At 50.5% G+C, this 16,133-nt stretch overlaps 1 protein-coding gene across 1 annotated transcript in view; it reads right to left on the bottom strand.

Annotated features, from left to right (window-relative positions):
• Positions 1–16,133, bottom strand: part of PRRX2 (paired related homeobox 2) — a 34,931-nt gene that overhangs the window by 4,174 nt on the left and 14,624 nt on the right. The window lies entirely within an intron of this gene.

Below are 16,133 nucleotides of genomic sequence, written 5' to 3'. Positions count from 1 at the left end.
TCAAGCTTGCACAGCAGGGACTTTACCCACTGAGTCATCTCCCAGCTTCTAAAATGTGTGCCTCAATAGCCAAGACTCATCACTTGCCACCATGCCATGTGCAGTTGACACAGGACAGTATGAAGCAGAGGAAAGGCCCCAGGTTCCCCTGCCCTGTGCTCCATGACTTATAAGACTGCATAATGTAAAATTTAAGAGCCAATGAGCACAAGGCCATGTCTTGTGGGCTGCAGCTTTGAGTAGTCCAGTCTATTTTACTTACTAAGAATCTGGAGCCTTCCATCTCCGGTTTGCATGTTTGACTCTTGCTTTCTCTCCTCCCCCTCCCTCCATCGGCAAAAACCAGTTTTTAAATTAATGTTTGCTCTAACCCTCCAGTATTGTTTTTTCAAGTATAATACAACGTGTGCAGTATTTTCTCTCTCGTCTAAGGATGCCGTTGGCGCCATCCATGTTTCTCCCCATGTAACAAGCCTTCCGGGGCGCATTTATTCAGTCAGTGAAGGGACCTAGCACTTTCTCCCTGCGCAGCCGCAGACTGCTAAAGAGCCCTCATGGTGGACACTTGGTGTGTTTCTAGTCTTTGGGAGCTAAAAGAATATTTGATAAATTGCCCTGTTGTCAACAGGAGTGTCCCGGTTTGTTTGTTTGTTTTTTGTTGTGCATGTTGGCTGCAGATTCCTAGAGGTGGGAGTTCTGGCCAATGAGTACATGGTGTGGCCCACTACTGCTGCTTGGGAGGCCCGAGTGTCTGCTCCTCAGCTGTCTGAGTGTGTCAGGCCATCCTCAGGATTCTAAGCTATACCTTGTGTTGCTTCAAAAACCCTGTGACTTAGGGGCGGAGCACATACCTGGCATGGGGTTGGCCCTGGGTTCCATCCGTAGAACCACATGGTAGAAGGTGAAAGATATCATCTGACCTCTACCACACACACTCACTGTACACCCCCCCCCGTGTGTGTGTGTGTGTGTGTGTGTGTGTGTGTGTGTGTGTGTGTGTAGCTTTCCTGGAACTTACTCTGTATACAGGGCTGACCCTTGAACTCCTGAGTACTGGGATTAAAGACACATGCTGAAGTATCCCCCCTACCCTTGGCCCCTGACCCTACTTTCAGTTTATTTACTCATTTTTTTATTTCTAATCCGGGGGATGGAATTAGGGCCTCATGCTGGGCAAGCACCCCACCACTGAGCTACAGCCCAGCCCTGCAGACTTTTTCTTTCTTACTGGTGTGACTTGGACTAACAGTAAGAGTTAGGGACACAGCAGTGTGCTCCAGCACGCCCAACAGCATGCTCCTCCACCCACTCCACCCGCCCTGTCCCGTGTCCAGACATCTCTGTTCCAAAATGGCAGTAGCAGCTAGGCTGAGGGACCCTGGCATATAGGATGAGCAGGAGTTACGCTCAGAGTTTTCCTTTGTTAGGAAACACTTGCAAACATGAGCCAAAAATGCAGGGGGAGAGGCAGCGTCTGGGACCGCAGTATGGCTGGTGCAAGCTGGCCTTGTCACCTGTCCCCTCCCCCTGTTCCCTTGTCACTCCACACCCCTGTCTGGTCTTAGGAGAAAAGGCTAAGATGGATGGTCGTGCCTGGTGCCTGGGAATGTTCCCACTCCCACCCCCATCCCATTTTGCCCCCACTTCACCCCTCCCCTCCCCCATTCCATTCCACCCCTTGACGGGAAAGAAATCCTAAACCAAAATAACTGAGGCTGGGTGTTGAAAGTCAGGTGGTGAGCAAGCGCCCAAAAGTAGAGATGGAAGCCTCTGGAACATGAGCCATCCCTAGAGCTGACTCCCACCCTCCTTCAGGCAACGCCACTTGGGCACACACCCAATGCAAGAGGCATTTCAGCCAAAAAAGGAGAGTTTTTCGGGAAGTTTCTGAGCCATTGGAAACTGGGGGTGTTTAAATGAAAACCATTTTTGCAGGTTTCGCCTCACTGAGCAGCTGTGGGAAGAAACAGGCTCTCAGGGGCCAGATAAGCTGAGGGTGACTTGCAGCACACTCTCAAGGCCCAGGCTCTTCCCTGATGCCAGCAGGGGTCCTCCAAGGGGCTTTAGCCCTTGTCCCCCAGGGTCACAACAGCAAGATAGTTGGATGCAGAACACTCCAGCAAAACCAGTCTAGGCTAGAAATGATCCTAGAACCTCTCACGGAAGCCCGGCATGGCTGTGAAGTGTGAGCCACTTCATACATGGGGAAACTGAGGCTCTAGGCTCTCTCAAGACTGTGTGTTTGGAGTTGGAACCCTGGTCTGCTGAAAGACTTGGTAGCTCTTTCTGGGATCCCCTCTCCTAGCGATCTCACTTCCAGGCTTGGTGACACTGTCTGGTCCAGCTCTCAGAGCCTCCAGGACAGACAGACTTGAGCAGTGCCTTGCTAAAGGAAGTCTCCATAACAGGAACTTGGGGACAGCGGCTTGCTCTTGGACACAAGTTGATGTGAGTCCTCTGTGCAAGAGCACAGACAGCCATTGCTCAACAAATGAGCCCTCCTGCTCTGTGTGACACTCTGATCCTCTGGTCCTCTCTAGTACAGTGGACCCGGGACTCAGCCACTGCCAAGTCCAGACAGCAGCCCCAGAGGGCACAGCTCTGAGCCCACAGCTCTGGCTCAGCGAGGGCTGCTGTCTCTCCTGCTTCTTACAGGTTCATGCTCTGCCTCCTGAGAACAGGGAGTCCCTCTGGGCTCCAAGCTTGGCTTCGAGTATTTGGAAAATAAATAAATGCTCTGCGATCCCCAGAACATTGGCGTGCAGGTCCTGACACATCCTGGTGCCCTCCCCATGGCTGGTGCTCACTGGGTGGGCTGCATCCCAGGAGAACTCTGTTCAAACTCCTTGGGTTCCGGGTCACTCTCTGCCCCAACTCCCAATAAATATAAAGGTAATGGCTGGGCCTGTTGTCACATGTAATTAACACATTTAAAGATCATCACGAAAGACCACAAATTCAAAGCCAACCTCAGCTACAGACTGAGTTCAAGATCAGCCCAGGGAAGTCAGTGAGAATCCAGCTCTAAAGGGTTGGGGATGAGGCTCAGTGTTAGAATGCATGCTCAAACCGAGTCCTGTTTCCACTCCTGAAGAACAGACAATAAAATAAAAGCAAAGGAATATGTAAACAGAAACTCTACAAGTCCCAAACAGCTCCCATTAGTGCCAACTGCTCTTCGAGGACTGGGTTGAAACCTTTTGGATGGGAGGCTGGCTGGGGCCTTTAGTCTCTTATAACCGAAGTGACACTGTTCCCAATGACATCACAATGACACAGTGATGGGCAGACATGGCATTTATTTGGTCGACAGAGACCCAAAGGCATTTAAAAGCCCTGCTCGCTGCCAAACATTCGAGTGCTCCTCTCCCCTTTGCGCGGCCATGGCTTTTCTTACTCCATGTAATTTAAGGGTCTAAAAAGCCTGAAGGGAATTAGCTGAGAATTCTTCAGAAGACAAATAAACTCAGCCTGTCCATCCATCCTTTCTCAAGAGCCGTGGACACTGCAAACAGTCATTTGTGTCTGACCTCTGGGCTGTGGAGAGCTCCAACTCAAATAAATAACTTTTATTAATTAGCATTCATTCTGACCAAAAAGGCTCCATCCCCGTAATCTCTGCCAACATGATTGGAAAAATAAACCACGGGTCCCTGGGACCTTGACTCGGATTTAACAAATTAACACGAGGCCTTTCTCAGAGGAGGGGGTCCAGGGCTACAAAAATACTTGTGGGACTTGGTTGAGGTTTCAGGAGTCCTTGGTAGAGACCAGGGTTCCTTTGAGTGGCCCCTAGAAAAGAAAGCCACATCTTTTGCCCTGGGTGCTACAAATTGAGCTGGAAGGGAAAATGCTCCATTGGTAGGAAGAGGGCTAGTGAGCTGGTTGTAGCTCAAAGCAGTGTTACTTAGCACAGGTGAAGCCCTGGAGTCCGCCTCTACTACCCCTTAATCTGGGTGTGGTTGTGTACAAGGGCCATCCCAGCATCAGGAAAGGAGAGGTTGGAGGGTCAGAAGTTCAAAGCCATCTTGGGCTATAAAGTAAATTTGGGGCCACGCCTGGACTGGTGACTCTTTGTCTCAAGAAACTGAGAATTAATAATGATAATGAGGAAAGAAGGAACTGTTGGCGGAAGGGGAAGGAAGGGGACTCCTAGGCTAGGTCTCTGCCCCATCACTAGAGTATGGTTCGACCAGGCACGCCTTTCAACCACTCCCTGCCCCGGAAGTCACAGCTACAAAGTGGGAACAACAGGTAAACTCCTTTAGTCCATCAGTTCTTCACTGGTGGCTTGTGGTGCAATCTCACATGTGGGGAAACTGAGGCATGGTAAGTTAAGCAATAGGTCAAAAGCGAGGCCAAAGCTTCTAAGAGACAAGGTTTCGGGGTCTGAGGGGACAGGGATGCAGCCCTTGGCAGAGAACATTTGCATGCTTTTCTCAAGCACAAAAAAAGAGAAGATGCACAAAAATGGTCTCACAGGCTCCGGGCTTCCTGTGAGACATTGGTGCCCCCAGGCCTACGGTTTCTCAGGCCTCAGCACACCAGAGCCTGTTCTTACAGATGGGCGACTTGGTCTCTGTTTCAGTGACCCCCCCCCCCCCGATCTTAAGCTGTGGAAGGCGAGGCACCTGGCAGCAGCGGGGTACATTGGGAACTGAGGAGGCTATGGGGCTGGGGAGGGCTGCCTTAGCTCCAAATCCAGTCTGAGAAGGGGCTCACAGCTTCTGTCTGGTTTTAATCTAAGGCTGATGGCCAACTGCCAATTTAGCAAAGGACCTACATTTTAACAAGGGCTGGCATTGCCTGCTAACTGCCTCCAGACCAGGACACAGAGGCCCAAGGGGGCCCTGGGGGCTTTTCTCTCTCCCCTGTGAGGCCTGGGGCCTCTCCAGAGCACAGACAGCAGGAGGGTGAGCTGACAGTTGGACCAGACAACAGGGCTATCTAATTTTATGTTGGGTTTTGTTGTTTTTCTCTGCTTGCTTGTTTGGGGTAGGGTAGGTAGTCTGGGATGGCCTCAAACTCAGTTTGCAAGTAGGGCTGGAATTACAAACCTGTGAGCCACCACATCCAGCTATTTTGGTTTGTTATTTGAGAGAGGATCTCACTGTGTGACCCTGGCCATCCTGGAACTCACTTTGTAGACCAGGCTGGCCTTGAACTCAGAGATCCACCTGCTTCTGCCTTGCAAGTGCTGAAATTAAAGGTGTGTGCCTCCTATGCCCAGTTTACATTATTTTATTAATATTCATTTACCTTAAAGGTGTGTGTGTGTGTGTGTGTGTGTGTGTGTGTGTGTGTGTGATGTGTGTGGATGCCCGAAGGGACCCGAAGAGGGTGTCTGAATCTTTGGAGCTGGAGTTCCAGGATGTTGTAAGCCTACAGATACAGATGCTGGGACCGAACTCAGTATCTCTGAGAGAACATTGAATGCTCAAACTGCTAAGCCGGTTCTCCAGCCCAGTGTTTTGATTTGTTTGTCTCTTAAGAAGGATCTCTTTCTATAGCTCAGACTGGCTTCAAACTCATGGCAATCCTCCTGCCTCACTCAGGGATTACAGACACAAGTCATATGCCTGGCAGCTCATCTTCTAAAGAACTCAGAGACCAAAGAGGTCTTTAGAGATCATCAGCAAAGCCCTTATTTGCAGATGGGGAAACTGAGGCATGGCTTGACCAAGGACTTTCCCTAAGAGAGTGGGGCCCCAAGAACACAAAACCATACTATCCCCAATCTCTGTGCCGGGGATTCCTGGGTAGGTTACAGAAAGCTGTTCTTGCCCGGCAGCCACCAAGACAATAAATGTTGCCCTCTTCCAGAGCATCCAAGGAGAAAAGTTGGCCATTAAGTGCCCTGGGCTGAGAGAATCCCCTTTGAAAGTCCTATATTCTTCTTGTCCTCTAGGACAAGCAGTGTTCCCACCTTCTCCTCAGGCACCCAAGGCTTTCCTGGAAGCTTTCTGAGTGTGGGGATACATCCATCCAAGATCCCCTCCCCCACTTCCTTTTCCCCAGGAAGACCCATTTGCCTCCCATCAAGAACAGGATCAAGAATCCCATCCAGATCCTCCCCAGGACCCACTTCCCAAACCTAGGTTCTGGCCCCAGGACCCCCATCCTTCTCGTCCTGCCCCAGCTTTGGCATGCCTACCCAGCTCTGTCCTCCCATGCCAGGCTGGTGGGACCTGCTGTGACCCTGACCGTTGGACAGCCCAGCCCTCCCGGAGGCCAAGCTCCAAAGCAAGGCTGGAGGTTTCCATGACCCAGTTGTGAGTCCCCGCAAGGCGAAAAATTTGCTTTGCAAGCTTGGCTCAGCCCTGCTAGGCGAGGCTCCAAGGGCTGTCGCCAGCAAGACTTTGTGCCCCTGCCTCCACACAGCAGGGGGCCTGTGGTCAGGATTGGACTTTTCCCCAGCCCTGCTTTTTTGGCTCTCACCTCCTTCAGTCTCATTGCACTCTTGACGCTGCATTATGAGCCTTTCTTAAAACGTGGAAGACCTCACTATTCAACCCAATTTGCAGTATGGGATGATGAGGATCAGAGAGGTCATGTAACGAACCCAGGCCACACAGCCCTGGGATCTTACTCAGTTTTTCTGTCCATTGAGTGGCTAGTAATCAAAGGACTTATATCCTTCAAGAAGGTCACTCTTCCTAGATTGAGGGAGAGAATCCCACTATGTTGGCCTCTCCCTCCTTCATGGAGCAAGCAAGTAGCACACAGTAGGACCTCAGCATACCTGGGCGTGTAGGTGCAGTGTGATTTCTGTTGCTCACTGGCAATCATGTAGCTTAATCACTCCAAGCAGTCTGACCATGAGCCAACCCAGATGGCCTAGCAACGCCCACTGGGTGCCTGCAGGGTGGGGTACCTGTTCATTTCAGCGTCTATCCAGGACCCAGGCAGCTGCAGGGAGGATGCATAGAATCTGCACCTAAGAAGCTATTTCCCAACGTCTCCAACTTGTTCCCAGTCGCAGCCTCACAAGACAGCTACCCCTCACTCAAGGAAATGCTCCCCTGATCCACTGCCTCATGGGACCTCCTGGGAATACTGGGTTTATGATTCAAGGCACAGGAGCAGGACACTCTGCTTCCCAAGAACATCTGTTCACCCTTTGAGACTAGACTTCATTACGTAGCTCTGGCTGTCCTGGAACTCACTCTGTAGACCAGGCTGGCCTTGAACTCACAGAGATCTGCCTGCCTCCACCTCTCGAGTGCTGGGATTAAAGGAGTGTGCACCACACTGGATTTCCTTTAGAGGCAGGGTCTCATGTGGCCCGGGATGACCACCGTGCAGCATCTCATGCAGCTGATGGCCTGGGGCTTCTGGTCTCCTGTCTCCGCCTCCCCTGCGCTGGATTGCAGCATGCACTGATTTATGTGGAGCTGCAGGTGGGTCAGGGCTTTCTGAGTGTCTGGCTAGCACTCTCCCAACTGAGCCACATCTCAGGTCTGACTCTGTCTCCTCTTAAAGCGGCTTTCCCTGCTATGGGTCCACAACATTAAATCTTCCAGGTTTTTTAATGGGGCACCTACAGCACTGAGTTCTACCAGTGCTATTTTCCTTGTCAAAAATAAAAATAAAGGGGGCTGGAGAGATGGCTCAGCGGTTAAGAGCACTGGCTGCTCTTCCAGAGGTTCTGAGTTCAATCCCCAGCAACCACATGGTGGCTCACAACCATCTGTAATGGGAATCTGATGCCCTCTTCTGGTGTGTCCGAAGACAGCTACAGTGTACTTATAAAATAAATAAATAAATCTTAAAAAAAAAAAAAAGTGTTATAGTGATGGTTCTTGTTTAAAAAATAAATAAATAAAAATAAAAATAAAAAACAAAAACCCTTTGAGTAGAGTGTGGTGGTGCATGCCTTTAGTCCCATACTCAGGAGGCAGAGGCAGGCAGATCTCTGTGAGCTTAAGGCCAGCCTGGTTTATAGAGTGAGTTCCAGGACAGCCAGGGCTACACAGACAGACAATGCCTCAAAGTCCAAAAACAATACAAAAAGAGGGAGGAGGAAGAGGAGGAATAAGAAGATGAAGAGGAAGAAGAAAAATGAGAGAAGAAGAGGAGGAGGAGAAGGAGGAGGAGGAAGAGAAGGAGGAGGAGAAAGAGAAAGAGGAAGGGGAAAAACAGGAAGAAGAAGAAGAAGAAGAAGAAGAAGAAGAAGAAGAAGAAGAAGAAGAAGAAGAAGAAGAAGAAGAAGAAGAAGAAGAAGAAGAAGAAGAAGAAGAAGAAGAAAGAAAGAAAAAGAAAAAAGAAAGAAAGACAGCTCCATGGGGAAAATGCTTGCTGTGCCAAGCCTGAGAACTTGAGTGCAGATCACAGCACCCAGGTAGAAAGCTGCAAGTGGACTCACATGGCTCTCACCCCAGGGCTGTACAGGGCAGAGAAAGGACGATCTTGGGGCTTGCTGCTTCAACCACTGGAGGATGAATCCTTATTGATTCAAGAGAAGTATGAAAGCCAGGTGTGTCTACACATGCTTGTGATCTCAGAACTCAGGAGGTGGAGGCAGGAGAATTAGGAGTTTGAGGTCATTCTCAGTGACATAGGGGTTTGGGGGCCAACCTGGGCTATTTGAAGTCCTATCTCAAGACAAAACAAACTATGGCTTGTCTATTATGAGTATTCACTGCTGTTCCAGAGAACCAGAATTTGGTCCCTAGCATCCACTGGCAGCTCACAGGTCCAGGGATCCCATGCACTCTTCTGGTCTCTGGGTTTACTGGGGTGCGAGGGATGGATGGCTCAGCAGTTAAGAGCACTTGTTACTCCTGCTTACAGACAACCTGGGTTCAATTCCCAGCACTTACACGGTGGCTCACAACCATTCAGCAATAGAGAGAGGGGCTCTAGAGACAGACACTATAGATATTAGCAGTGCCTCTCTATCCATTCCTCATTATAGTGAATATTTGTTATTTGCTTCATGTGCTTCCTGTCCTCTGTCCCCTGCCACACAGCTGTCATGAATCCTCTTACCGAGCACCCCCTTCTCCTCCTTTTTCTGTTATCAGGTCAGGACTCAGAGCAGACATATCAGGGAGGACTGAGGTATCAATACCCTGTAACCATGCAGTGGGTGCTACATGTGAAGTTCAATGGCTGCATTCAAGTCCTGGCTTTGTCTGCCAGCTCTGTGAGTGCTGAGCTTTGCCTTTCGTGGAATAAGGGATGAGGACCACAGTCTCTAAGGACATGCCTGGCACCGAGTGCTGGGGTAGCATAGGTCCCATTCTGTCAGTTCTTAGCACACCATGGAGTTGATTCAAGGTGACAAGGGGGACATCAGGTGCCTGACACTCGATCCCCACCCACACCTGCCAGGTACCCTAAGCCTCTTTACAACCCTGAGCAATCCATTTCCCAGTGGCGATGCCATATTTGCTCAGCCAGTCCATCCCCTCTCCATGGACACTTAAGTTGCTTCCAGATTCTTCTCTTGTGCACAGTGAAAACCATTGCATCCCTTCCTCCCTCAGCTGGTTTGTCGGGACCAGCTGATCGGAGGCCTTCCATCCAATCTCTGCCTCCAGCATTTTCCTACGGCCAGCTGTTCAGAATGACCTAGCCCACTGAAGTCTGAGGAGGATTCACCAAGTTCATTGGAGAAAAATGCTGGATACTTGGGCTAAGCTGTGGGGTTCAAATCCCGACTCACTGCTGGGAGACCAGGAGTGAGTGTTCTGAACTTCAGCCTAGCAAAGAGGACAACAGGAATCCCTCCATCCACCCCCACTCCCCAATATAAGGAGATGAATTAATATTATGAATATTCTTGCTGTTCTTAAAACAGTGCCTCAGACATAGAACTCTCTGGTTAGCATATTTATTCATCTGAAGGTGTTGTGAACCCTTTCAAATGCTGCTGTTCCTCCAAGTTAAACAGTCACCATCTTACAAGGGAGGAAGCTGGGCTTGTTGGCTGTTGACAGTGCCTCATAGGAGGAATAAGGGCACTGGCCCCTCACCTGAGTGGTCCAGCCTTTTGTCCCAGCCATTTGTATGCAATTTTGCAGTAATGCATGCACATGGTCCTGGGGCAGGGACTCCAAAAGGTCAGAGAGCACATAGGTTGAGGAGGTTAAGTGTGTCTGTCCATAAAGCTATCATTCTTGCTGGGTAAAGACTTTCCAGTGTGGCTGCTTTGGGGTCCCCTGCATTACCATAAGCAACCTTTCACACATGCTCTGTAAGTAAGCCCACTGGCTCCCCACAGTAAACTTTGGTTTGATAATCTTATGTGGAAGGGGTGGGTGTTCCTTACATCTACCTCCCCAGGGAAGACATTCCAGACACACCCACATTCGCCATGCCTGTCCAAACTTTAGGCAAGTTACTTTAACTCTAAATGGCTGTTTCTAACTTGGAATTTCAGAGAAAAAGGTGCCAGGAACACAGAGGTTTCCCTCCTATATGACTCTTAGCATCTCAGAGATCAGCTCTCTCCTTCCTATGATACTTCATGACCAAAGGAGTGGAAATTCGGGAACACTCTCTCTCTCTCTCTCTCTCTCTCTCTCTCTCTCTCAATCTCTCTCTCTCTCTCAATCTCTCACTTACACGTGCATGCTCACATACATATATGCATATACACACATGCACACCAGACATGCATATGCATACATGCATATATGTGATGCTTACATACATATACACATACACACATACATATGCATGCACACAGACACACAATGCATACATGTGCATGCTCACATACATACAAGCACGTACACACATGCACATAAACAGAGCGAGTCTACCAGCTTCACTGATTTTCTGGTGTTTGACGCTAAGCACCCAGTCCCCAGAAAACAAATTGGATTCTATCTCTAAACCATTCTTCTCTGCCACCACCCCTGCTCTTTGGACCTCAGTTTCTCTGGGAAGTGGGCCCATGAGTCTCTCAGGTTTTCGAGAGGTGTAGGGGTTGCTGTTATTCTTGGAGTTTGGACTGTCCTTGTCCCTGGATGCTTGGCAAATGCCTGGGGTGTCCCTGCCCAACAGCATCAAGAAGCAATTGGCTTGTTGGGTAGAGGTGGGCAGCCCTCCACCTCCTACATCTGAACCAGGGAGCCCGGAGTCTTCTCAGGACCGGACTGCCCTTTCCCAACTACTCACTGGAAAAGGATGCAAACCACCAACTTCCTCTCCTAAGGACAAAGCAAGCCACCTCTTCTGTAGCCAAACTGGGTTCGCCTGGACCTCCCCGGAGATGAGTTTTACCCACATTAAGTTTCCTTCTCTTCTTTATCAACCTAGGACATAACCCAGCAGGTCACACTTGGGAGCCCTGGGAGTCCAGAGAACACCATCCCAAAAGTTGGTATCAGAATCCTGTTGAGGCCACAGGTGTGTCATTGGGCCAGGCCTCAAAGACCCCTTGTTCTGGTCTGGTGGATGACAGACAAGCTCATGGCAGAATCGGGGTTTCAAAGCCGCACCCCCTTTTCTCCTCCCCCTTCCCAACTGGCGGGGCCCCTAAGATGACTCAGCTTTGAAACAGCTTATGCAGGACTTAAGCAAACAAACTCTGGGGGCGGGAGGGTCCCTAGCCCGCAAGGAGCAGGAACGGTTAGGGGTTAGCTTTGGGTCAGCCGGTCCAAGGTCCAGTTCTCGCCACTCAGGCCTGGGGTCGCAGGACCCCGGGGACCGCGCCCGCAGCCGCCTGCCATGTGCGCGCCAGGCCGAGCGTGCGAGCCGCCGGGGCGGCCAGGGCGGCGCCGCCACATCTGGTTCCAGGCGCGGCCCTGGCGCCGGCCTCGCCGCAGCCCCGCGGCCCAGACACCGTTAACAGCCTGGCGCGCCCCGCCCTGTCGCATCCTGGGCACTACCGTCACCATCCCCACGCCCCCACCACGGCCCAGGAAGGGAAACTGAGGCTGGGAGAGAGGCCATATGGAGAAAAGGCACAGCAGAGAAAGCGCTGGGCTGGACCCCATCCTCAGTTGTAAGACACCCAGTCACCCTGAAGTAGCAGCCATGCAGCCCCCCCATTCTCCGGGACCCTTAATACTGAGCCTAGAGGATGTGAGGTTTCGTGGGATGCTCCAGGATCGTGGGTGACCAAACGCCATCCTTTCCCCAGCAGGGCCCCAGAGCACAGCCAGGTTCGTTGGTTCACTGGAGAGCTGCCCTGGCCATTGAAGGAAGAGCCTCGTTGGTCTGTCGAGGAGACTGATCTTCAGGGGCAGTCCCTCACACTCCATCCAGTATCTGGTGATAGATTGCAGCTAGCTACAGTGGGCTACTGAGCGGCTGTCCCGGTGCCTCTGGCTCCACGCAGCTGTACATATGTGCTTGCAAACTGCGAGTGTTTCTTGGCTCTGGGTCTCACCATCTTTCTGCAGAGGGGCTTTATAAAGAGGTGGGACCACAACAATGCCAGCAATCACCTTTCTCTGAGCTACATACTGGCAGCACAGAAGAGCCAGGTCCCACTCATTCACCCCAAATTCACTAGGGGTGTTTGCTCACCCAGGAATGAGAAAGTCTGGATTGTAGAAGAAAACCCATTTGCAGACAGATTGAACAGGTAAGATGCTAACCAATGGCAGTTTAGTCCCCTGTCCTGCACAGAGACATTTCTTACTTTCAGTTGAATTCACCTGCAGGTTGTGAGCTGGTAGGAGTCATGTTCCCCTTAACTGCTACTCTAGGATGTGGGGCAGGGAGGGGGCACGGAGTGCGTGTGCGTGTGCGTGTATGTGTGCCAGGCTGTTGACCATCAGTGACTTTACAGCCAGGACAACACACCAACTTATCTGTCACCTCCTCACCCTGGCTCTCCAGAAAAGCCTGTCTGTGTAGTTTTTGGGGACAGGAACTCAAGTGGTCAAACTTGTGCGGCAAACACTTTAACCTTTAACCTTCTGTACTGTGGAGAGCCCATGGCAGATTCTGACCACTGAACTGAACCCTGTCACTTTGCCTGACTTCCATGCCATGCCTCTTAGATGGGACGCTCTCAAGGGTGCAGATGGCTGGCATATTTCCTAAACTGAAGGGCTGAGAATGCCCCTGAAGACTTACAGCATCACCTTGGGTCCTCACGAGTTCTGGCTTGAGCTGGACCTGACCATCTGCCTGTAGAGTGTTGAGCATCTCCCTGGGATGCAGGGTTACCCCAAAAGCTTCACTTTGAGTGGTGTGGTCTTGCCTTAGACCTCTCTGAGCAACCCTAGATATGTTCCCATCACCCCTCCACACACACACACCCCACATACACGGTGAGGTTCTGGTCCAGCCATGAGGCCTTTGGTGGAACACCCTCAATTCAATTCCCAGAACCTATGGTAGAAAGCCAGAACCAACTCAGGAAAGTCAGTACGACCCGCCCCCATGCACACTCGCACGCACATGCGCGCATACACACACGCACATGCACACTATTATTATATAGTTTTTAAATAAAATGTAAGAAAACTCTTTTTTTTTTAACAAAATTAAATGTTAATGGGGGGCTGGGGAGATAGTTCCACAGGTAAGGTTGTTTGCTGCACAAGTGTGGCCACATCAGTTTAAGCCTTAGAATTCACATAAAAACAAAACAACAAAACAAAATCCCACAAGCACTAGTGAGTGTCTGTAACACAGATGGAGGACAGAGTCATGGGGATCCTCATGGACCAGCCAGCCAGGGCGCTGTGCGGACAAGACAAACCCTCCCCAGTGGACAGAGGAACTGGATTCCTAATAGCTGTCCTCTGACCTCTGCGTGTGTGTCCACATTCACATACATAGTAAACACTTTTGTTTTGTTTTCCAAGACATGGTCTCACCATATAGCCCTGGCTGCCCTGAAATTTACACTGTGTAAACCAGGCTAGCTCAAACGTAGAGGTTCACCTGCCTCTGCACCCCTCCCACACCCCCCACCAGTTCTGGGATTATGTCATAAAGCCAACATAAACAATTTTTAGACAACTTAAATAGGAAACAAGGGGGATGGGAAAGGCCTATAGACACCTCATAAAAAAGATGTAAGATGCAAATGGGTAGAGGGGTTGACTCCTGGATTCTTAAAGGCACCAAAACCACAAGGCTGGGATACACCATCCCCAAAGGGCCAAATGCAGAACTCGACATCACCAAGTGCAGGCAAGCAGGGAGCAATGGCAGCTGAGTCCCTCGCTGTCCCTGGGAGGTGAAATAGTGTCCCTGCTTTAGAAAGGAGCCTGTCCGAATGCACCTTTGTTTTTTCCTTCCTTCCTTCTCCTTCCACACCTCCTCACTTCTTTTTTTGGAGAAGGGAGTCTTAAGTAGTCCAGGCTAGCTCAAACTCCTCCATGTAGTTTAAGATGACCTTGAACTTCTTTCTAATCCCCCTGCCTTTGCCTCCTGAGTGCTGAGTTTACAGGTAAGCCCTACTTGGCCCAGCCCATGGTTGCTGAGGATGAACCAGGATTCCTGATACCAACAGAGCTACATTCAAGCCTCCATCTCCTCTCCTTCCCCTTTCCTCCTCCCCTCCCCTTCTTCCCCTCCTCTCCCCATCCCTCCTCTCCCTTCCCCCTCCTCCTTTTTTCTTTTATGAGACAGGCCCCGGTAGCCCTGTTACTATGCAGACAGGCTAGCTCCCAACTCCCAAGAATCCTCCTGCCTCAGACTTCCAAGTGCTGAAATTACAGCCTGCATTTCCATGTTTGCCTATCCCCCCCCCCCACCTTCTTTTCTTTCAGACTACAGAAGATAAATTTATCAGGCAGACTGTAAGGGAGCTACAGGAGTGTGGAGGGGACAGGGCAACAGAACTCCCAGCATGCAAGCTTCTCTCTGAACTCTGTACTTCCATGTTTAGCCACCACCCTGGGCGAGATCAACTCCAAGCTGAAGTGTCTGTGTACACCAACACCTGCACAAGGACACCCATAATATTCTTATCCCAATGTCATTAGCTTGGGGACATTGAGATGTCCCTCAATCTTTGGACAACCCATGCACCCACAATTCCTGCACTAAGGTTAAGAAGGGAGGATCAGAGGCCATAATCATCCTGGGCTAGACAGTGCATCCTAGGCTAGCTTGGGCTAGCCCCAAAACATGAACATAAAAAAGTCAGTTGTGGGCTGAAGTGATGGCTTAGTCGGTTAGAAGCCCTGAAGACTTGAATTTGATCTTCAGAACCCACAGAAAGATGGCAGAGGGCAAGAACCAACTCTACAGCACACACACACACACACACACACACACACACACACACACACATCTTCATGGTGATGAATCGTTGACATCAAAGCATGCAGGAGCTGGAGGCAGGGGTGTCACCACAAGTTTGGGGTCAGCCAGGGTTACACAGCAAGACCTGTCTCAAAAAAGAAGAGGACACAGGGCTGGAGAGATGGCTCAGCCACTAAGAGCCCTCACTGCTCTTGCGAGGACCTGAGCTCAGTTCCCGTTGGCTATTCAGGCAACAGACTCCCGAGGCTTGTAATTCCCGATTCAGCAGGTCCAACAGCCCTTGCCCCCAAGAGCTCGTGCACACATGCAAAGCAAACAAACACACATGCACATAAATAAAATAAATCTTTTGAAGGGGAGGAGGGCAGTGGCATGGAGGAGGAGCCATCTCTGCCCCATACAAGCTTCCCAGTGAAATAATGCACACCTGTGCATCATTACAGGTCGGAGGTTCCCAGAAAAGAGAAGGGAGAGGGAGGGGCCTAAGCACAGAGGGTTTTAGAGCAGTGACATCACAATGGTAAACACCTATTACCCATCTGTCCAACCCACCAAACCCCCACACCAGGGTGACCCTGCCTGATCGTGGTGTTCCCTGTGAAGGCCAGCTGATCACCTGACAGGGTCCACTGAGGTAGGGGGAATGTGGGAGGAAGCAGGAGGGGTGTGGGAAATCTACTTCAGAAAAACAAAGTCTGTTTAGCAGACATGGAAGTACAGGCCAGTAACCCCAGACTCTGTCTTCAAATGAAAAAGGGGGAGATCTATTTAGAAGGGGACTCTGCCTGGCAGTGAAGCTCAGTAGTAGAGCACTTACCCAGAATGCATGAGGCCCCAGCACCAGCACAGCAGGAGGAAAAGGGAATTTCTTTTTCAAATGAGAAAATTCCACCCACAAAACTTTCAGTCCAAATTTTTATTCTGTCTACAAGAAATGCAGGCAC

Source organism: Micromys minutus, assembly GCF_963924665.1.
Source record: "Micromys minutus genome assembly, chromosome: 13".
Taxonomy (NCBI): Eukaryota; Metazoa; Chordata; class Mammalia; order Rodentia; family Muridae; genus Micromys; species Micromys minutus.
Note: the sequence above shows the minus strand (reverse complement) of the source record. Positions and strands in the feature narration are given on the sequence as shown.